We start from the raw sequence: 22,843 nt of genomic DNA, 5'->3' as shown, positions 1-22,843 counted from the left end.
TTGTGTGACACAGCGCGGCGCTGCTCTTACAGACAGAGAGTAGACTTTGATGAATCTGCATGCGCAGCAGTCAGTGCGTGCGGGACAGAAAAAAAAGCTTGAGTATCGATATTTTTACATGAGGATCGTTCAATATCAGTACCAGCGTTGGTATCGATATTAGGATCGATCCGCCCACCTCTAGTGGGAGGAAGCCGGAAAACCGGGAGGGAACCCACCCACCCACACACACACACACACACACACACACACACACACACACACGGGAAGAACATGCAAACTCCACACAAAAAGGCCCCAGGTGGGAAAATATCCCACAACCTTCTTACTTTGAGGAAACAATGCTAACCACTAAACCACTGTGCTGCCCACAGAATCAAAGCACTAAATACATTCTAATAATAAAAAACTAAACAAATAATAAAAAGTGCACTGCAACAGTGCATGAAAAATCAACAATTAAAAAGTTGGTAATACAAGAAAAAGGTGTGACATATATGGGTTTTTTCCTCTTCAAGAGGCATTTTTAACAGGTGTGATTTATATTGTGGTGTGACTTATTTTACGGTGTACAGTACTCGTGAGTATCTTGCTTGCAGTGGTGGGCACAGTTCCGCTAATCTGCTAACTGCTAATTAATGAAGCTAACATTTTTATTAGCGGATTAGCATTTCAGGCAACTTCGAAAACCATCAGCGGACCAATAAGCTCCCGCTAAATTTAGTTCTGCTAACATTTTTTTTGCTGGCATAGTGAGTAAAGCTTAACAGTCAAAAACATTTGTAAACCCTAAAATGTTAGTTCCTCTCTGTTGCATGCTTTACAATAGTCAGACCACTGTGAGGAGCTCAACCCTCCCTGAGCAAAAGGGGGTGAGCCGGCTGCTGGCTAATGGCTGCTAGCTACTGCAAAAAATTTAATTTACTTTCCACATACAACAACACAGACGTGTGGCAGGAGACATCAAAAGCAAGGCACTTTTCACTCATGGTTTCATTTATAAACAAAACTAATTCCGGACAGTTTATCGACATTAACGGCAACTCCGTCATTTTTACAAAGTGAAAAATCGCACTTATCTTTTAAAGTAATGCACTAATTCTGAAGGTTTGAGCATTAACCGACACACGCGCCAAAAGGCATTGTGGGAAATGAGTCTCCTCTCAATCACTCCTCCCCCACCTCTGTCATACTACCTGTCTCTGTCATTGGACAACACACTACATCGGCACTGTCCCAGTCCACCCAGCTGTAAAAGGGTACCAGCCTTAGCTGGGGAAGTAACCGGTGATGGAGTGGTACCCTGTTCAGGGAGAGTCGCAGACTACAACATGTGATAGTGAAGCCTGAACATCTGCGGATGAAATGCATTGAAGTTAAGTGAGACTATGTTGAAAAATAATTCAGAAATAATACAAGAACAGTCTTTCTCCTGTGACATTTCTGGGTGAGGCAAGAACTTTCTGAAGTACTTTCATATATAGATCTTACTGAATAAGTCATACTTAATCTATTTGTGACCACAGTAGAGCTACATGAACAGATGATGGCACTTATGATTCTGTACTAAGACTGACAACACTTCAGTTCTGGGCTTGATAATTAACAGAATTATCAACTAGAAAACTAAAGCTCTAGTCATCTAAAAAGCCAGAGATCTGCAAAATTATAACCCCTTGCTTTCATGTATTGTGTCCCAGTGGTTGTTGCAATGAAATACTTGAATTAACAAACTAGTCAACCTCTGTAAAAGTAACTGACAAACGCATTTAAAAGAGCTACACAAATCCATTTTTTCCCCTTTGAAGATGTGAGACCAGGTTTATTTTCCTTCATGCATGTTTTCATATGACCGTTACATGAGGTTTCATAGAAATACATCTCACAGTTTAGCAGGAAGTGGGCGTACAAAATTCACGGACCGACACACAGTGTGATTTCTATACCCACCTCCCCCTCCATTTTTGTGCAGGGCTTATCAACACTCTTATCAACAGAACCAGCTCTATCTCCTGCTATCACGAACTGTATCGGTTTCAGAACCTCTCCTGTTGCTGCACCTCACGTGCACATCCGTCAAAAGGCAGCTGAACGACTCACTGGTCTCAGCCGAAAAACCACTTTATCATTAATCGAAGTGTCTCTTAATGGTAACTAATAGAGAAGAACAGCGATGCTCTTGGAGAGCTTTGATCAGGCGCCTGCCTGGTTTCTGCCACCCCACGTGGCCTTGGGTGGCCATGTGTTACAAGTCCAGTCCGTTCCACAGGGACAGAGTTTAGAAAGGGTGGTCATCTCAGATGTCCTCCCCTCCTCCATGACCGTTCTCCTCTCCCTGCTCCTCCAGCACATGAAAGCTAACAGAGGGCATGCTGGTCTGATCCCAGTCACTGACATGAATTTTTGATCAATGGCTGGTGCCTCCAACCATCGGTCCTCTCGACAACCTTCCCCGCCCCTCACCTCCTCCCTTTTCCTCTCTTACTAAAGCCTGGGCAAATCCAAATGTCAATGATGTTAGTTTAGCCATTGTACACGGCTGGCCGCACCAGAATGGGTGACTTGTCCCCAGGCCAGCCCCCTACAATGGTCTCCTTTCTCACTCGGACTTACTCTCAGCATTTTCTTGCTGCCAGAAGAGAGGGTATCTCTCTCTCTCTCTCTCTCTCTCTCTCTCTCTCTCTCTCGTACTATTTGGCTCTGCTCAGAATCCTGGAGCCAGAGTTAAACGGGGGAAAAGTAAGCGGGAGGACAAGTGAGAAAGCCAGAGAGAGCGAGGAAGAAAATGAAGAAAGGGTGGTGCTTGAATGGTCATGGGGGGCGGGGGTGCACCGTGACAGCCCCGTAAGTGGTTTTCTAACCAGAACTGTTACAGCGCACTCTGCCAATAATCACTAGCACACAGGAGCGGTGGTGAATCTGGCTTCCACACAACAGCTAAGCTTGTTAGCGTTCTTAGTCAGAGTGGGGAAAAGTGTGTTTGAACGCTTAACGCTTTGGGACGCAGAAAATGCCCAACAAGGCTTTAATGAAGAGGGACAAGAGGAGATGTAGGGAGGAAATGTCAACTTCTGTGGTGAATTTACAGATCTGGATGAGTTGAAATTCTTTGTCTGTGGCAGAGAGCAGATCGAGACAGGTACAGACCAAATCCAAACAGGGGTAGACTGGAGGCGTGGGTATGGCTAGAGCTTACTTGTGCAAAGTGCCTTATGTTGTGATATGGCGCTTTATAAATAAGCTGAATTAACTCATTATGCAACTTAATTTCATGACAATATTGGACTTTTGATGATTTCTTTGAATTTGATTTCTTTCAGGGTCGTGAACGCTTGTAGAACACACATCTATATTAGAAATGGAAAACAAACATGCATGTGCTCCACAAGTTTATTTATTTATTTTTAGTTTTACTGAAATCAAAATATATGTACAAGCAGTATACAACCCAATTCCAATGAAGTTGGGATATTGCAAAGATGGGGCGAGGATCATCACTTTGTGAACAACTGCGTGGAAAAAATAGCTCAACAGTTTAAGAAAAATATTTCTCAACATTCAGTTGCAAGAAATTTAGGGATTCCATCATCTACAGTCCATAATGTAATCAGAAGATTCAGAGAATCTGGGGAACTTTCACATGTAAGCAGCGAGGCCGAAAACCAACATTGAATGTCTGTGACCTTCGATCCCTCAGGTGGCACTGCATTAAAAACAGACATCATTGTGTAAAGGATCTTACTGTGTGGGCTCAGGAACACTTTAGAAAACCATTGTCAGTTAACACAGTTCGTCACTACATCTACAAGTGCAAGTTAAAACTCTACCATGCAAAGTGAAGCCAAACATCAATAACATCCAGAAACGCCACTGCCTTCTCTGGGCCCGAGCTCATGTGAAATGGACAGACGCAAAGTGGAAAAGTGTGCTGTGGTCTGATGTAGTGGATGCGATGACTTGTAACACTACCATATCTATCCAGACTTGACTCTGGCAAGGCCATCCCAAACCTTTAATGTTTTCTTTATTCCACAACCACTTTGATCATGTGTTTCTGGGCCATTACTGTCTATATCAATGCTGGTTCACAGGAGAGGACAACAGGATATAATGGGACACACAGCAGTCTCCTGTCTGCACACTTGCAGCGCTGACAGTGCAACAGAGACACATGAGCTGACGTGAGTAAGAAGCCGGTGAGGCTCTGCACTGACAGATATGACAATGTGCTGGGAAACAGACAGATGTACCAGGGGCACTGTGCAGAGGGACAGACAGGCCAGGTGATGATGTACAAAGAGCACTGCGGCTATCAGGACATGAACAGACAGAGGAGGAGAGATGGTCCTGGGTAGACGTATGGATAGACAAACCAGATGCTTGGAAGTGGGGAAAAGAGGTGGTGTATGCAGCGGAGGTAGCTGTGATGTGCTGCCATAACACAACCAGGAATATAGAGAAGACAGCATAGCACAGACAGACAGACAGACAAAGGACAAGGGAAGTGCTTGACTAATAGACTTGCGGGCAGAGCCAGAACCTAACACAACTGATGGACTGGCAAGGAAAAAAGGTGTGAAGACAAATAGTTGGAGTTAATTTATTATGAGGTTATGGTAAATGGTGAAATGGATGACAGATGTGATGAGTGTATTAACAGAATGGGATGCAGGTGTGCACACAGAGAGCCAAGACAGAGAGCAGAGCACCACACCTCCAGCACAGACAGGGAAGGAGCAGACCAAACCCACGAGACCTGACAGCCTAATGTTCTTCCAGAAAAGCACAAAACTGTTCATGCCGTGAGTCTCTGAGTGTACATTAGTTATTTAACCAAGACTGTAATATTTTAAAATATCACTGGTTTATCGCAGTGTTTACAAACAAATTATTGTTAATATGTTTATGTCACGGACATGAATGAGCGAGGCTCTTCAGCATCTCACCATGTCATTTAAGTCCTTCAGAATTTTTTTAGTAAATGCTTCAGGGGAGCATTAGCATGGCTAAAGCCTTTCTGCTTCTGGGGAGGGGTGGGGGGGCTCTTCTCCCCTCCAGATCCCCCGCCTTTTTAAGAATTTTTCTTTATTTGACCCTCACATGCCTGGAAGCCCCTCAAAATCTAACCATGTCCTTTAGGTCCTTCAGACTTTTTTCAGTAAAATGGTTCTTGGGTGCATGAGCATGACTAAAACCTTTCAGCTTCTGGTGGGGTGGAGCCCCAGACCCCCCTCCCCTCGCCTTTAAGCATTTTTCTTTTTTTGCCTTTCAGCTTCTGGGGAGCTCCACCCCATAGACCCCTAATTACAGCTAGATGTAAATTAATATTCAAAGTTTTCAGCTAGTTGATAGTCAGGCTGTACAATATGGTCAAATTACTGTATCTTGATATTGTCATATCAATATGATATGACAATAATTTCACACAAAGTGCAGCGACAGTGAAAAACATTCTTAAACAAAACAGTAATAATACCACACTCATTTTGCACTCATCATACGGTTAGGATACAGTGCCCTCCAAAATTATTGCAACACTTGGTGTTTCACACATTTTAATTTGTTTATGCCATTTCAAATACAAGAAATACAAAGAATATAAATTTCCAAAATTATCTTCTTCAAACTGAAAGCAAATCTCTAAAACTTGATAATACCTGTAAATAATAATCAGTTTTATTGCGAGTTTTCTTCAGACAAGTCAGGGGATGGAAACATGAACATTTCCAAGTCACCGAATATGTCTTGGACTTTATTTACATCAATTATGAAGAAATACAAAAATTTCTTTCACCAAAACATAAAATCTAGGCTTGCATCTCAGATGTACTTTCTCATATATATTGAAGTTCATCTGTATTTGCAAGGTTCTTTGCACAGCAAATGTTGAAATATTTCTGATGTGGGACAAGTGAAGAAATATATTTCTTAAAATATAAAGAAACATAACACAGGACTGTGGTATTTTCTTTAAGGTTTGATCAAAGCCTAAGTTTTCTAAAACTGAGACTGTTCTTATAGTCAGAGCAGTAACAATTTAAAAACTATTATGTAGATATATTCAGTAAAAATAAAAATGGCATCCTGCAGCCTAAGGCTAAGCTAACATTAACTTATAAAACTTGAGAGTTCAGTGATGTACAAACGTCAAGTTTTACTTTCAGGTTACTCACCTCAGACAAATTTGCAGATGCTCCATTGCTCAAACTGGGTGTTTGTATATATCCAAAAGTGGAGAATTTTGGACTGGGTGTGTCCGCTTGATCACGCCGATTGCTGTATCTCTTCTCTGCTGGGCTGCTGCAGCACCACCTGCTCTCACTGACAAACAAACGCTGAAAAAAAGATCCTCCCAGCAGGGTGATGTCTGTCACTCGTTCTTCTACTTTTCGAGTCTTCACAAACATGGCGCCTGCAGACTTGTTCATCCTCAGGCACAGGAACATAAACTCTGCCTCTACGTGCATTCTGCACATGGGGACGTGGCAAGTGCTGATGCGACAACATGAAACACCCTGAAACCTTAAAACTCTGCATTTAGATATCATATGGGGTGATGTCACAGAGGGTGTTGCCAACCGAATGGTCCCCACCTAAAAATCGGTCCACCCTGCCTTCACTGTGTATGCATCATTTTGAATCATCAGCAGCGTAATTTCTGAGTTTCAACAGCAAATCACAGATTATCAGCTCGTTTCTGCTTAAAACTGAACTCCAGTTATCATCTATGTCAATGACAGATATCTGAAGCTTTTGTACAACAAAATGGAGGGGGTAGTATTGCACTGGGTGAGAAGTACCTTGGAAACAGGAAACAATTTGTGAAGATGGGAGAGTATATCATTATGCTTGGCTGTCTCTCTTAAAAGCAGTGTGCTAGACACTCAGCTTTGTGCACTCTTATAAGAGTTGTCATTAATATAACTGAAAAATCAAAGAAATACATCTCTGTGATCAGACAGCCTAAAAAACAGCTGGCAGTTCTGCATGCATGTGTAACAGTGTTGCTTTGTTACACAGAGCAGACTCCGCAATCCATACACATCAAGATCCAAAATCAGACTCTGTCAGACTCTCTCAAAGTAAAATAAAATTAAAGCCTACCAGCTTCACTGAGAACAAAATACAAAAGGGAAAAATAACTGAATTGAGCACTCACCCACTTGTAGCATGATTTTCAAGATTAAATATGTAAAGACTCCACCACCAAAGAAGTCCTCATGCACGCATAGATCACATGCAATTGCCAGCTGGAGAACAGTGTCCATGTACACTCCCTCTAAGAAGTCCTGGCGCACACATGGATCCCATGCGATCCCCAACTACAGTAGATAACAGTGTCCCACTGAAGCTCCGCTGTGAGCTCCTCACACAGTTCTCTCATGATTTTGGCATGTTAGATAGAAAGTCCATTATCTCCTGAAAATAATGTATTCCTGCTTTTTTCAATGTAAGAAATACGTCTGCATGTTCAGGCAGCCTGTAAAAACAGCATCATGGAGACATTCCATGTCCATGTTCACAGATGCAGTAAAACATCTTGCCACACAGACAAGAGTCAGCACATGTTAGGATCCAAAATGCAACAGACTCTGAAAAAGTTAAGAGTTTTGGGGTGAAGTGTGTCACCTCCTGCCTGTACATCCTTTGTAAATCTGAGCCACCGCTTTCGAATGAAAGCTCAGAAGCTTCGTTATCGGACATAGAATTGTTCACTCTGTCTGTCGGCCATCGGGATGTTTCTGCTTTTCCTAAAATGTACCTCACTTGCTGAGAAATGCAGGGAAATTCAGAGTAAGACATTTTCGGAAATGCACCTGCTACCTGGCTGAGCGAGAGGAATAATTCGCAATAAAACACATCAGCGACCACTAATTATTACCGCATGTCTACGGATAGACTTACAATCATGAATGCTTTGATGTTGTGTTGCTAAATGTGATGTTAAATAACGTGCAACATGTCCTTTAAGTTGAAAAAGCTAAAGTTATTGAGTTAGAGTAACAAAAGCAAAGAAACCTTGCTAAAACTAGCTAAAGCCAGAAATCATCATCATAATTTAGTACAATGAGAGGTATAAATGGCTGGCTTGAATTTGGCCTATGGGCTGCCAGTTTGTGACTTGTAACTCTTCAGAGAAGCTCCTGTCCCCTAACATAACCACCAACTTGCACGTTTCCTCATCAGCGTAGCAACAAAATGTCAAACGGCATGTTGATACAGAATGAGAAGGTGTTGGCCAAAATCTTCTGAATGTACATGTTCCTACTTGCATGGAATTAAAAGGAAGCAGTTTGAGATACAGCTTGATACTGTATGAATATGTGGAAGAGGTAAAGCAGTGATAAAGAGCACTAACAGTTATCTTAATTTTACTGTGTCCCTTTGAAAGAAATTATTTGTTTTTTCATTGGAAATTTATATGATGGAGTTTTCTCTTTGGCATTTTCCTCACTGTTTTATCTCCAAATCTTTAGATTTGGCAGGTACACCATTTGCTCATTCTCAAACACTGTTTATGCAAGTTAATTGTGTGCATTGCCCTCTACTGATGCATGACAGAATTGTCTTTCACCATGTTTGGGGTTGCATTTGTGCACATCTGGAAGACACATGGTTCAGAGACAGATGTACGAAGGGGTCACTGGTCATCTGGCTCTTTCATGCAGATTAAAGATGAAAAGTGGAGAACAGAGCCTCTAATGGCTCCGAGACTGGAAGTTCAGAGTGAGACTGATCAGCATCACTCTGTCTGCATGTGATGATGGGCTGCGTGATCACACAAAAACATTCACCAGAGAAAATGCGGAAACTGTCCAGATCAAAAAACTCCTTCACATGTGCACTGACAGAGAGTTTTTTTCATGGGTAATAAAGTCCTTCCCATCCTTCTGTATGCAGCATGCAGGTGATGCTGTGAGCGCAGATGTTACATGGTGCGCTTCAATTCATGTCTTTGTTCCTCTGCTCCTCTGCTGCTTGTTCTGCTTGGACATGTTTCTTCTTTGCTCCCCTAAATTCCCTTCTTTCAGAGAGAGGCCAGAGGTCAGGTACGTTGACCTACCCTGAGGGTGCGTGCAGCCCCCCCCCCCCCCCCACTCCATCTTCTCCTGTGCCTCCCCATCTCTTTATTTTGTATACACCTGAGCTCCTTATTCTCTCTCAGAGTGCAGAAAGAGCTGCGGGATCCAATTTCCAGGTATTTGTCTTGTTGGAACAAATCAATACGTATGGAGTCGTGCATTCAGCAACGTGGGAGAGAAAGACACAAAAACTTTCCTGAAAGTTTGGTACCAGGTTTAATAAGTGCATAAGTGATTATCTTCCATTTGCTGTAACTATGGTTTCCAAAATAATTATGTTTAAAGGGGTCACGTTCTGCAAAATGACAGTTAATTATTGTTTTATGTTAAATATCATCAAACTGACACAATTGTAAGTGTGACAGAATTTAGGCCTAAACGGCTCATTTCAAGATTTGACTTCAAGTGACATACGGTACCAAGCAAACATTTGGACACACTTTCCCATTCAAGTAAACAGACAGTAACTAACTGAACAATAAGCAACAACTACACTCAATTATACAGGTAAACAATGACATATTTTTTTTTATTTTCTTCTAATTTTGCCATTTTGCATCAAGATGTGCGCGTAGTGTAAAATTTCAGACTTAATTCAAGGGATTTAGCAAAGAAATCACATTTAAGAATTTAGTTTTGTTATTATTTTTATCATTCTTTTCTTTGATCAAGCAACCAGCTGAAGATGTCATGCTGCCTTTTTAGTTGGATTGGCAGTTTGTTGTGTTGCGTCCCCTCAGCATTTACATAAAATGGTCTCCTCATCTATTTAGGCCCTGCCTAGTTGGTGGCATAGATACTGCTATCTCTTATTGCTGGAAAATTCCCACTCTGATTGAAACTGAATGACAGCTCATCGCTTTGCCTCTGTCTCTTGTAGCTAATGTGACCATAGAGGGAGTGGCAATGCAAGGACACTAGTGAGGGAAGCCATAAAGACACCCATGACAATTCTGAGAGTTATAGGCTTCTGTGACTGTGAGTGGTGCAATGGAGTATGGTGCAACTTTTTATCTGTTGTATTACCACATTTACAGCTTCATGGTGGAATGGAAAAGAAAAGGATTTTATGAACTAATAAAAAGAACATGTGAAATTTCAGATGCAGTTTTTGAGTTACTTATATAGGGTGTCTCAAAAAATGTACTCAAAAGTAATCTGAAATACGAGGTCTGTCAATAAAGTATAGGTCCTTTTTATTTTTTCAAAAACTATATGGATTTCATTCATATGTTTTTACGTCAGACATGCTTGAACCCTCGTGCGCATGCGTGAGTTTTTCCACGCCTGTCGGTGACGTAAGTCGCCTGTGAGCACTCCTTGTGGGAGGAGTCGTCCAGCCCCTCGTCGGAATTCCTTTGTCTGAGAAGTTGCTGAGAGACTGGCGCTTTGTTTGATCAAAATTTTTTCTAAACCTGTGAGACACATCGAAGTGGACACGGTTCGAAAAATTAAGCTGGTTTTCCGTGAAAATTTTAACGGCTGATGACAGATTTTGAGGTGATACTGTCGCTTTAAGGACTTCCCACGGAGCGAGACGTCGTGCAGCGGTCCCAGGCACTGTCGTCAGCCTGTTTCAAGCTGAAAACCTCCACATTTCAGGCTCTATTGATCCAGGACGTCATGAGAGAACAGAGAAGTTTCAGAAGAAGTCGGTTTCAGCATTTTATGCGGATATTCCACTGTTAAAGGAGATTTTTTTAATGAAGCAGCCAGCGCAGTGCGGCGGCACAGGAAAAACACCTCCGTGTTGATAACCATTTGTAAAATCCGGGCGGCTTTTGATGGCTTTCAGTGGAGTGAGTATATGAGAAATTGTTTAACAGCTGGACATGTTCCAACTTGTCCTTAAGGCTTCCAACTGAGGTGTTTTTCCTGTGGCGGAGCATCGCAGCGGCTGCGAGCCGACGCTGTAATCCGTCCGCACGTCTTTCATTAAAAAAATCTCCTTTAACAGTGGAATATCCGGATAAAATGCTAAAACCGACTTCTTCTGAAACTTCTCTGTTCTCTCACGACGTCCTGGATCAATAGAGCCTGAAATGGAGGTTTTCAGCTTGAAACAGGCTGACGACGGCGCCTGAGAGCGCTGCGCGACATCTCGCACCGTGGGAAGTCCTTAAAGCGACAGTATCACCTCAAAATCTCTCATCAGCTGTTAAAATTTTCACCGAAAACAAGCTTAATTTTTCGAACCGTGTCCACTTCGATGTGTCTCACAGGTTTAGAAAAAATTTTGATCAAACAAAGCGCCAGTCTCTCAGCAACTTCTCAGACAAAGGAATTCCGACGAGGGGCTGGACGACTCCTCCCACAAGGAGTGCTCACAGGCGAATGACGTCACCGACAGGTGTGGAAAAACTCACGCATGCCCATGAGGGTTCAAGCATGTCTGACGTAAAAACATATGAATGAAATCCATATAGTTTTTGAAAAAAATAAAAAGGACCTATACTTTATTGACAGACCTCGTATATGGTGTTTTTCTCATTTCAGGAACCCGAAGGTTTGTTCTGCAAGACATTAAAGTCCAGGAAAAATGCTGCAGTTGACCCTAATTCAGAGAACAAAAACCTTTGAGTTCTGTACAACACATCCTAAGGGCTGACTTGCATCTCTTTCCATACAAAATTCAGTGTCAGAGCGAACTAACTCCCCAGCAAATGTCAAGGAGACTTGAATTTGCTAGGACAAGGTTCAAGGGCTGACTTAGATTTATTTGACTGCCAAAATGGCCAAATTTTCTACATTACATAATTAAATGAAATTTCATTGATTCTAAAGTAAAACATTTCTCAGGAATTCAGATCTGAAAATAAAAATGCAAAAATTTTGATAGTTTAATAGCCATGAATGATTTATTAAAGGCACTGACAATGCTCAAACATAACTAATGTAAATACACATCTCTCCTTTTAGTTCAATAATACAACTGGCAAAAATTATGGAATCACCGGCTTCAGAGGATGTTCATTCAGTTGTTTAATTTTGTAGAAAAAAAGCAGATCACAGACATGACACAAAACTGAAGTCATTTCAAATGGCAACTTTCTGGCTTTAAGAAACACTATAAGAAATCAAGAAAAAAAAGATTGTGGCAGTCAGTAACGGTTACTTTTTTAGACCAAGCAGAGGAAAAAAATATGGACTCACTCAATTCTGAGGAAAAAATTATGGAATCACCCTGTAAATTTTGATCCCCCAAATTAACACCTGCATCAAATCAGATCTGCTCATTGACATTGACCCTATGTGTCTTTTGGCAAGGAATGTTTTTGCAAAAATGATTTCATCATCCCCAAACATCCTTTCAATTGTCCAAAATATCAACATAAACTTGTGCATTTATTGATGATGTAATGACAGCCATCTCCCCAGTGCCTTTACCTGACATGCAGCCCCATATCATCAATGACTGTGGAAATTTACATGTTCTCTTCAGTCAGTCATCTTTATAAATCTCATTGGAAAGGCACCAAACAAAAGTTCCAGCATCATCACCTTGCCCAATGCAGATTCAAGATTCATCACTGAATATGACTTTCATCCAGTCATCCACAGTCCACAATTGCTTTTCCTTAGCCCATTGTAACCTTGTTTTTTTCTGTTTAGGTGTTAATGATGCCTTTCGTTTAGCTTTTCTGTATGTAAATCCCATTTCCTTTAGGCGGTTTCTTACAGTTCGGTCACAGACGTTGACTCCAGTTTCCTCCCATTCGTTCCTCATTTCTTTTGTTGTACATTTTTCGATTTTTGAGACATATTGCTTTAAGTTTTCTGTCTTGACGCTTTGATGTCTTCCTTGGTCTACCAGTATGTTTGCCTTTAACAACCTTCCCATGTTGTTTGTATTTGGTCCAGAGTTTAGACACAGCTGACTGTGAACAACCAACATCTTTTGCAACATTGCGTGATGATTTACCCTCTTTTAAGAGTTTGATAATCCTCTCCTTTGTTTCAATTGACATCTCTCGTGTTGGAGCCATGATTCATGTCAGTCCACTTGGTGCAACAGCTCTCCAAGGTGTGTTCACTCCTTTTTAGATGCAGACTAACGAGCAGATCTGATTTGATGCAGGTGTTAGTTTTGGGGATGAAAATTTACAGGGTGATTCCATAATTTTTTCCTCAGAATTGAGTGATTCCATAGTTTTTTCCTCTGCTTGGTCTAAAAAAGTAACCGTTACTGACTGCCACAATCTTTTTTCTTGATTTCTTATAGTGTTTCTTAAAGCCAGAAAGTTGCCATTTGAAATGACTTTAGTTTTGTGTCATGTCTGTGATCTGCTTTTTTTCTACAAAATTAAACAACTGAATGAACATCCTCCGAGGCCGGTGATTCCATAACTTTTGCCAGGGGTTGTAATTGTCAATACATGACAACTAGACACATTTATCACACTTGATAGAGGAAGAGAAGTAACAGCAAACAATAGGTAAAAAAAAGTTAGTTAATCCATTCTTAAATCAGACAGTGCTACTTGATACAATAGCAACATGTTGTGTGACTTAGATGCACAAGAGGAGTCGACACGATTCTCCGACAGATGATCCAGTAGAGAAACATCCTTCCTACTGAATCTTTCCTCCCAATACCACTTCACAACTAATTCATTAAACTTGTTCTGAAAGAGAGATTTATGTTTCTTAGCACAATGTGTAAGATACTAATAATAGTACACTCAGCAAAAATATAAACGCAACACTTTTGGTTTTGCTCCCATTTTGTATGAGATGAACTCAAAGATCTAAAACTTTTTCCACATACACAATATCACCATTTCCCTCAAATATTGTTCACAAACCAGTCTAAATCTGTGATAGTGAGCACTTCTCCTTTGCTGAGATAATCCATCCCACCTCACAGGTGTGCCATATCAAGATGCTGATTAGACACCATGATTAGTGCACAGGTGTGCCTTAGACTGCCCACAATAAAAGGCCACTCTGAAAGGTGCAGTTTTATCACACAGCACAATGCCACAGATGTCGCAAGATTTGAGGGAGCGTGCAATTGGCATGCTGACAGCAGGAATGTCAACCAGAGCTGTTGCTCGTGTATTGAATGTTCATTTCTCTACCATAAGCCGTCTCCAAAGGCGTTTCAGAGAATTTGGCAGTACATCCAACCAGCCTCACAACCGCAGACCACATGTAACCACACCAGCCCAGGACCTCCACATCCAGCATGTTCACCTCCAAGATCGTCTGAGACCAGCCACTCGGACAGCTGCTGAAACAATCGGTTTGCATAACCAAAGAATTTCTGCACAAACTGTCAGAAACCGTCTCAGGGAAGCTCATCTGCATGCTCGTCGTCCTCATCGGGGTCTCGACCTGACTCCAGTTCGTCGTCGTAACCGACTTGAGTGGGCAAATGCTCACATTCGCTGGCGTTTGGCACGTTGGAGAGGTGTTCTCTTCACGGATGAATCCCGGTTCACACTGTCCAGGGCAGATGGCAGACAGCGTGTGTGGCGTCGTGTGGGTGAGCGGTTTTCTGATGTCAATATTGTGGATCGAGTGGCCCATGGTGGCGGTGGGGTTATGGTATGGGCAGGCATCTGTTATGGACGAAGAACACAGGTGCATTTTGTTGATGGCATTTTGAATGCACAGAGATACCGTGATGAGATCCTGAGGCCCATTGTTGTGCCATACATCCAAGAACATCACCTCATGTTGCAGCAGGATAATGCACGGCTCCATGTTGCAAGGATCTGTACACAATTCTTGGAAGCTGAAAATGTCCCAGTTCTTGCATGGCCGGCATACTTACCGGACATGTCACCCATTGAGCATGTTTGGGATGCTCTGGACCGGCGTATACGACAGCTTGTACCAGTTCCTGCCAATATCCAGCAACTTCACACAGCCATTGAAGAGGAATGGACCAACATTCCACAGGCCACAATTGACAACCTGATCAACTCTATGCGAAGGAGATGTGTTGCACTGCATGAGGCAAATGGTGGTCACACCAGATACTGACTGGTATCCCCCCCCAATAAAACAAAACTGCACCTTTCAGAGTGCAGAGGGTTTGAGAGTCTGCTCTTCAGCTGGGGGCACAACTTTCTCTCCAGTTATCTTTATCCATTTGTCTGTTTTTGTTTTCCCGTCCTCCCCTCTTATGCTCATTTCCTGGTTTAAGCCACACACACACACACACACACACACACACACACACACACACACACACACACACACACACACACACACACACACACACACACACACACACACACACACACACACACACACACACACACACAGGAGACCACAAGACCATATCTGCTATTTACAGCCCTTGGGGGCTACCTGTCATTCTCAACGCTCCGTTGTGATTGCCACGGTGATGCCCAAATTCCACAGAGCACAGGTCCTGACCCCCACCCGCTCTTCCATAAAGCTCTGACCTTTGAACTCCACACCTGGGGATACAGGTCACAAAACTTACTGCTGCTGATTAGAGAGCAGAGGAAAGTGAGGAAACAGAATGCCATAGATAGATAGATAGATTTCTATTTATTCAAAGGACCAATAAATATACAAATCTTCAGTGTAAATTTCACAGTTTGTAGCATTCACGGCAAAGATGGAGATCTTTCGCTTTGCCTGGCATGACTGCATATGAAACAAGAGCAATCCGAGTTTTCTGACGTCCACCAAGAGTTGACGAAGACTCAAAATAAAAGATATGTGATTCACATCGTGACCTGGACTTGGATCCGAATTCCACAACACAATGCAATAATTGCATACTGATCCAAAATGGTCCAGCTGATCAAGATCTTACAATCTGATTGAAACAAAATAGTGTCTTCCTGGTCTTGGTTTTACATCATGATGTCATATCCGTGAAGTAGTTTTGACGTAATCCTTAAAAGTCTACAAAGTGAAATCCTGAACCAGAATCCGGATCCAGATCACCTCCAAAATTTAATGATGATCCTATGCTAAAATTAATTGTCGATTCTGACACAAAAACAAAAAAACTTCCTGAATTTGACATGACCCCACTATTGCTACCTCTCTGTGTCCTTGGACAAGGCACTTAAACTACATTGTTTAAGATCTTATACACAATCCATCCAGCTATAAAGAGGTACCGGTCTTGGTTGGGGAAGTAACCTGCATCAAAGTGGCGTACCATTGAGTGTGAGTCACCAAAGGGCCTCGGGGTCTATACAGGACTCAATTCTTCACTTGTCTAAAATTGTGTAGGATGCTAAATGCACCACTTTTCACATTGACCACCTGCCAGTCAAATTGTTTAAAGATTTGTGGCCATCATTAGGAACTACTCCGTTCAATATTATTAATTTGTCACTCACAGTTGATGCTGTTTCTGCACATTTTTTAAAAAAAGTGACAATTAAAGCACTTTGTAAAAAGACTATCTTTGATCCTGGATTATTGGCTAATTTTGATCTAGTCTGAAACTTACCTAGAAAACATCCTTAGGAAGCAATGTATTACCTTATCTGAGGACAATCTCTGAACCATTACAGTTAGTGTTTAGGACCAATCGCTGTGTGGAAACTGCAGGCACTGAAGTGGTGAACGATATGTTTGCTATGGAGTCATACACCACCTTTGTGCTCCTGCAAGAGCTTTGATACCATAGATCATTACATATTGTGAGATACACTTGAAAACTATTCTGGAAGTTTTGGTCAGGTTGTTTCTAGGATGGTAACATATTTTTGCAGCTGAGCACAATAAATCTTGTATAATTGCACTATTTTAAAATCCATTACAATGAAATATTTGGTGCCTCAGGGTTCTGATTTAGGTCCTTTGATTCTTGTGTTTTAAGTCATAAAGTCGTACTTATATATATATATATATATATATATATATATATATATATATATATATATATATATATATATATATATATATATATATATATATATATACACACACTCAACAAAAATATAAATGCAACACTTTTGGTTTTGCTCCCATTTTGTATGAGATGAACTCAAAGATCTAAAGGTTTTTCCACATACACAATATCACCATTTCCCTCAAATATTGTTCACAAACCAGTCTAAATCTGTGATAGTGAGCACTTCTCCTTTGCTGAGATAATCCATCCCACCTCACAGGTGTGCCATACCAAGATGCTGATTAGACTCCATGATTAGTGCACAGGTGTGCCTTAGACTGTCCACAATAAAAGGCCACTCTGAAAGGTGCAGTTTTGTTTTATTGGGGGGGATACCAGTCAGTATCTAGTGTGACCACCATTTGCCTCATGCAGTGCAACACATCTCCTTCGCATAGAGTTGATCAGGTTGTCAATTGTGGCCTGTGGAATGTTGGTCCACTCCTCTTCAATGGCTGTGCGAAGTTGCTGGATATTGGCAGGAACTGGTACACGCTGTTGTATACGCCGGTCCAGAGCATCCCAAACATGCTCAATGGGTGCCATGTCCGGTGATTATGCCGGCCATGCAAGAACTGGGACATTTTTAGCTTCCAAGAATTGTGTACAGATCCTTGCAACATGGGGCCGTGCATTATCCTGCTGCAACATGAGGTGATGTTCTTGGATGTATGGCACAACAATGGGCCTCAGGATCTCGTCACGGTATCTCTGTGCATTCAAAATGCCATCAATAAATTGCACCTGTGTTCTTCGTCCATAACAGATGCCTGCCCATACCATAACCCCACCACCACCATGGGCCACTCGATCCACAACATTGACATCAGAAAACCGCTCACCCACACGACGCCACACACGCTGTCTGCCATCTGCCCTGGACAGTGTGAACCGGGATTCATCCGTGAAGAGAACACCTCTCCAACGTGCCAAATGCCAGCGAATGTGAGCATTTGCCCACTCAAGTCGGTTACGACGATGAACTGGAGTCAGGTCGAGACCCCGATGAGGACGACAAGCATGCAGATGAGGTTCCCTGAGACGGTTTCTGACAGTTTGTGCAGAAATTCTTTGGTTATGCAAACCGATTGTTTCAGCAGCTGTCCGAGTGGCTGGTCTCAGACGATCTTGGAGGTGAACATGCTGGATGTGGAGGTCCTGGGCTGGTGTGGTTACATGTGGTCTGCGGTTGTGAGGCTGGTTGGATGTACTGCCAAATTTCTTGTGACATCTGTGGCATTGTGCTGTGTGATAAAACTGCACCTTTCAGAGTGGCCTTTTATTGTGGGCAGTCTAAGGCACACCTGTGCACTAATCACGGTGTCTAATCAGCATCTTGATATGGCACACCTGTGAGGTGGGATGGATTATCTCAGCAAAGGAGAAGTGCTCACTATCACAGATTTAGACTGGTTTGTGAACAATATTTGAGGGAAATGATGATATTGTGTATGTGGAAAAAGTTTTAGATCTTTGAGTTCATCTCATACAAAATGGGAGCAAAACCAAAAGTGTTGCGTTTATATTTTTGTTGAGTGTATATATAGCATATATATCAGGAAGGGCATCTATCTGGTGTAAAACATGCCAAATCACAATTTGGATCTGTACTGGATCTGGTGTGGTGATCCCAAGAAAGCAGGCGCAAAAAAGCAAAAAAAAAAAAAAAAGTATTAAAATTTCCTCTTCATTTTTACATCAGTGCTTGACTGATGTGTGCTTTCCCCCCACTTTTTATCTGTCTGTCAGTGACAGGCCTGTTGCCATCGATACAGCGGAATCAAGAACAGAAACATTCAAAGGTAATAAGAGGTTGTTGCGAACTTGTGACCTCCTCTGGGAGGAAAAGTTATGGAGTTACCGGCTGACACTGAGTTTAATCTGCTTGCCAAATCATAAACTGTAAAAGTATCATCTCAGAACTTGATTATGACACTGGAAAATGATCCAACTGGGCTTTAATTCACTTTTTAAGTCTGACTCATGCTGCTGTTGCTCAGGAGTTACAGTGTCTGAGTGCTTTAATGAAGAAGAAAATTTCTATTCAGTGGTGTCACCTGAGTCAAGCGTGCAAGTCTTAACATTTAGAGTTGAATGAATTAGGATTCACCCCCCCCACCCCCTACCCCCGGCTGTACAGCGAACATAATGACATGTTTTCCTGTACTCATATTCAGCCACGTAATGCTTTACTCTGGAGCTTGAATGTAACTGTGGAGGAGGAGTGCTGTGTAAGATATGAATGTACTGTTTAACATTTTAGACAAATCTTGGTACACCATATACACTATACATTTCGCTGTGTTATATTAACACTGCCACAAGTACATTGACTCAAATTTAGAAGTGTCAAATCAGCTCTATTCAAGTGTTAAATCAAGTTCATCAACACTAATGGTTTCTGCACAACTGGGGACCTCACAGCAGAGAACAACACAGCTCCATCAATAGTGCCAGTGCCTCAGGGGTCAGCCAGTCCAGTACTGAGCTGACTTCAGCAGAATCCATTTATGCATTTAATGTTTCCAGGGGAAATGATGAACCCTAAGGGCCCTGTCAGACTTAGCAAGAATCAAGCCGACCCAGGCGGAATATCAAAAAAGCCCAAATATGTGGCATATCTGGGAGGGTATAAGAATTGCAGCAGACACCCGTCCAACTACTCACCCCAAATAATTTGTGCACACAAATGCAGTATAAATGTTGGTGGAACACATTAGGATCACCCAAACAGCTGTCAGAATGCAGCGAGAATATGGCGAATGCACTAACATTGCCGTACGAGTGAGGTCCAATTGTAGGTGGAGGAAATATAATCCAGCAGCACCCGAGGTGCGCTTGTGTTGCATTCAGGCACAGTCTAGACATTTAGCCAGGATCCAAAATGGTGATGATCATTTCAAACTGCCCCTTGAACGCGATCAGAATGCTTCAAATACCGTTTTCATGCAATACGAATATTTAGAGTGCAGTCAGATTGTGGTTAGACTGCACTCTGACTGCCATTTCATATTTTTCCATCTCAACTGCACCTCAGCTGTTTTGCAAATGTGCAAAACTTTGGGGTAGGCCACAGGAAACTGCCCCACTGTTTAGACTGCTCTCAGAATGCTGTTTGCCATCCTCGAATGCACCTCGACAATTCAGAAATGTTGGTCGAACTTTCATTCAGTCTCATTTGACCTCTACTGTGACGGGGTATAAGAAGGAGAATGTTGGACAGTGGGGGAGCCGGGTCAGAATATCATCCAAATATAGCTTCATCCCATGAGGTTGGGGATAATAAAGGTAACCTGAGAAGCATCTGATGGATATGAACTTGGCTAATGGCTGAGAGAAATAGCACACAGGGAGAGGAAGGGTGATCGTATCCATCAGTGGTAAAGCAATGGCACACTCATGACACAGTACACAGTAGGTAAACATACTAGGCAACAAGTCCAAAGGGGCAGTCAAAAATCTCAAAATACTCAAACGGCGGTAAAATTCAGCAATTGGATGGCCCGAGGTGAACACAACTGACAGAAGACTTGGAAGGCACAAGACATTCTGGCATTGAGTGAAAGAAAGGAGAGGTTTAAATACACAAGATGGGGAAATTAGAGTGACTGGGAACAAATGTGTGAGGGAACTGAAAGAAAGCAATGGAAACGTACAGTGAGAAAGAGTGTTAAAACAAAAGCATCACAGCAAAGACAGATCATGAAGATAAGGTAGGGTGACACAATAGAGTTAATTAATGTTATGGTAGCATTCTTCTTAGTGATGTCACAAGAACCAGCACTTCAGTACCACTCACTGCCAAAATTCTGATAACATGACGATAATAGTATTTCTACTGTGTCGGTAGTACCGTCAGTACTGAGAATGCAGTTTTTCAACAACTGCTATTAAATTCCAAGCATAGAAAAACAAAGGTCACTACAGCTTCATTGCACCTCGCCAGCACATACGGTGGAGTCAGAGACAACGAGTCATGGTGTAATTTTAAATGTTCTATAGCGCTTTACAATTATGCCTCACATTCACATATTTATAAACACACATTTATACACCAGTGTCAGCGTGCTGCCATGCAAGGCGCTGAACTGCATACCAGGAGCATCTTGGAGATTAAGGACCTCGTCCAAGGGCCTTGAGTTTTTCAGTCTGACAGAGATTTGAACCAAGGATCCTAATGGTCTCAAACCCATCGCTCCCCAATGGTATTGTTGGTAATACAAATGAAAGTTGGCCAAAGAAAAATGTCACAAAGCAGTGTTAGATATGACAAGATTCAAATATGTTTTCTTTAAGTGTCTCAAGACTTATTCATACACCCTAACTTTCTCTAGGTCCAAAAACATACAATGCAATTCCTTCTGGCCTTCTCTATACTTCTTCATCACCACTCTCAGAACAAACAATGCATCTGTGGTGCTCTTTCTTGGCATGAAACCATATTGTTGCTGACAGATCTTCACCTCTGTTGTTAAGCCTAGATTCTACTACTCATTCCCATAACTTCATGCTGTGGCTGATCAGCTTAATGCCTTTGTAGTTACTGCAGTTCTGCACATCATCTTTTTTCTTAAAAATATGAACCAACACACTTCTTTTCCACTCCTCAGGCATCCAGAGTGAAGTAGAGGAGACCTGGAGAATCCAGAGTAGAGCAGCTGCTTGTTTGCATCTAAAGTAGCCAGCTGTGGTGGTTTGGCATCTGGTGAGGGTGTTTAAAGCATGTTGTTTCTTCAGCAAATAATTCTGCTATATGAGTTTTAAAATTAAGAGACACAAGTTATAGCACTTGAGACAACTTGAGAGTTTATTACCAATATCAAATAAGTCACGAGTTACACAGCAGTCTGTTAAAACAACTGTTGCACCTATAAAATTGACCAGCAGGGCGTCAGTCAGAGGCCAGATCTAATGAGACACACATTATTGTTGGCACGGAGGCTTCTTCGGTTTGTGCCAAGATGCCAGTCTGGATCATACGCTGCTGCTTTTCCTCTGACTGCCAGTTTGGCTGCTCCACACCCATGTGATGTCCGCCTGTCCAGCACCATTATTTTTCTTCTCTTGGACTATCCACTGTGGGACCAAACCACACAAACATCTGCCTTTTGCCTTCCTCCTGTCCTCTGAGAATTGGATCATTGACATGTTATTGCAGTGGAAACCCCAGCAGAACCCCGGCGCTGCGCTGACACGCGCCTGTGCTGTCTGCTCATACGTAAGGTGGTGTAGGGTGAAGGAAGTCGGAGAGTAAAAGATTCACTTCACAGATATCTGACTTCAGACAAGACAGGATTTAGTCAAATACCAATCTGGTACAACCCAATCACAGGTTCCCCTTGTTCTTCTGTCTGAAAATTTTGATTTTGCTTTGACACTGCTTTCTTATTGCCCAGCCAAGCAAGTCATGTTTTCACCACAGACACTATATACTATGTATAGTGGACAAACCCTCCGTGATGTCACCCAGAGATTTTTCTGAAGAGCAGACTTGCTTTTGGATGTTACCATCTTGGCAGTGTCTAACGCCATGTTACTCACAGCTAACTCATAGATGGGTATAAAAAGGTGAAGCTTGGGCAAAAGCGGTCTGACTGGATGAATTAAGCCTGAACACTCCCGCCTATCTTGACATTACCAAGCTAGCTCAGGCTAAATTTTGTTTGAGTGATTGATTAACACATATTTATGTAGAAGGGGGCAGGTCTAATAACACGTTGCTTTTAATGGCAGGTCGTGTATGAACCAACTCTGAGCTCCACGACTAGAGACCGCTAGCTTTGTCTACTAGCTTTGGCTGCTAGCTGTTGTGGATGACCTTGTCTGTCATTTCTGAACATTTTATGACAATTATTTGTAATAA

At 42.0% G+C, this 22,843-nt stretch overlaps 1 long non-coding RNA gene across 1 annotated transcript; it reads right to left on the bottom strand.

The window, feature by feature from the left end:
- Positions 1 to 1,407: 1,407 nt before the first annotated feature.
- LOC117509291 lies at positions 1,408 to 22,457 on the bottom strand. The gene is made up of 3 exons (XR_004560366.1): positions 22,414 to 22,457; positions 21,170 to 21,175; positions 1,408 to 1,471 (listed from the first exon to the last, which is right to left on the bottom strand). It is a non-coding gene; the product is annotated as an uncharacterized LOC117509291 (long non-coding RNA).
- Between the last annotated feature and the right edge of the window lie 386 nt (positions 22,458 to 22,843).

Source organism: Thalassophryne amazonica, chromosome 4 (genome assembly GCF_902500255.1).
Source record: "Thalassophryne amazonica chromosome 4, fThaAma1.1, whole genome shotgun sequence".
Lineage (NCBI taxonomy): Eukaryota > Metazoa > Chordata > Actinopteri > Batrachoidiformes > Batrachoididae > Thalassophryne > Thalassophryne amazonica.
The sequence above is the reverse complement of the archived record's forward strand: the minus strand, read 5'-3'. Positions and strand labels throughout refer to the sequence as shown.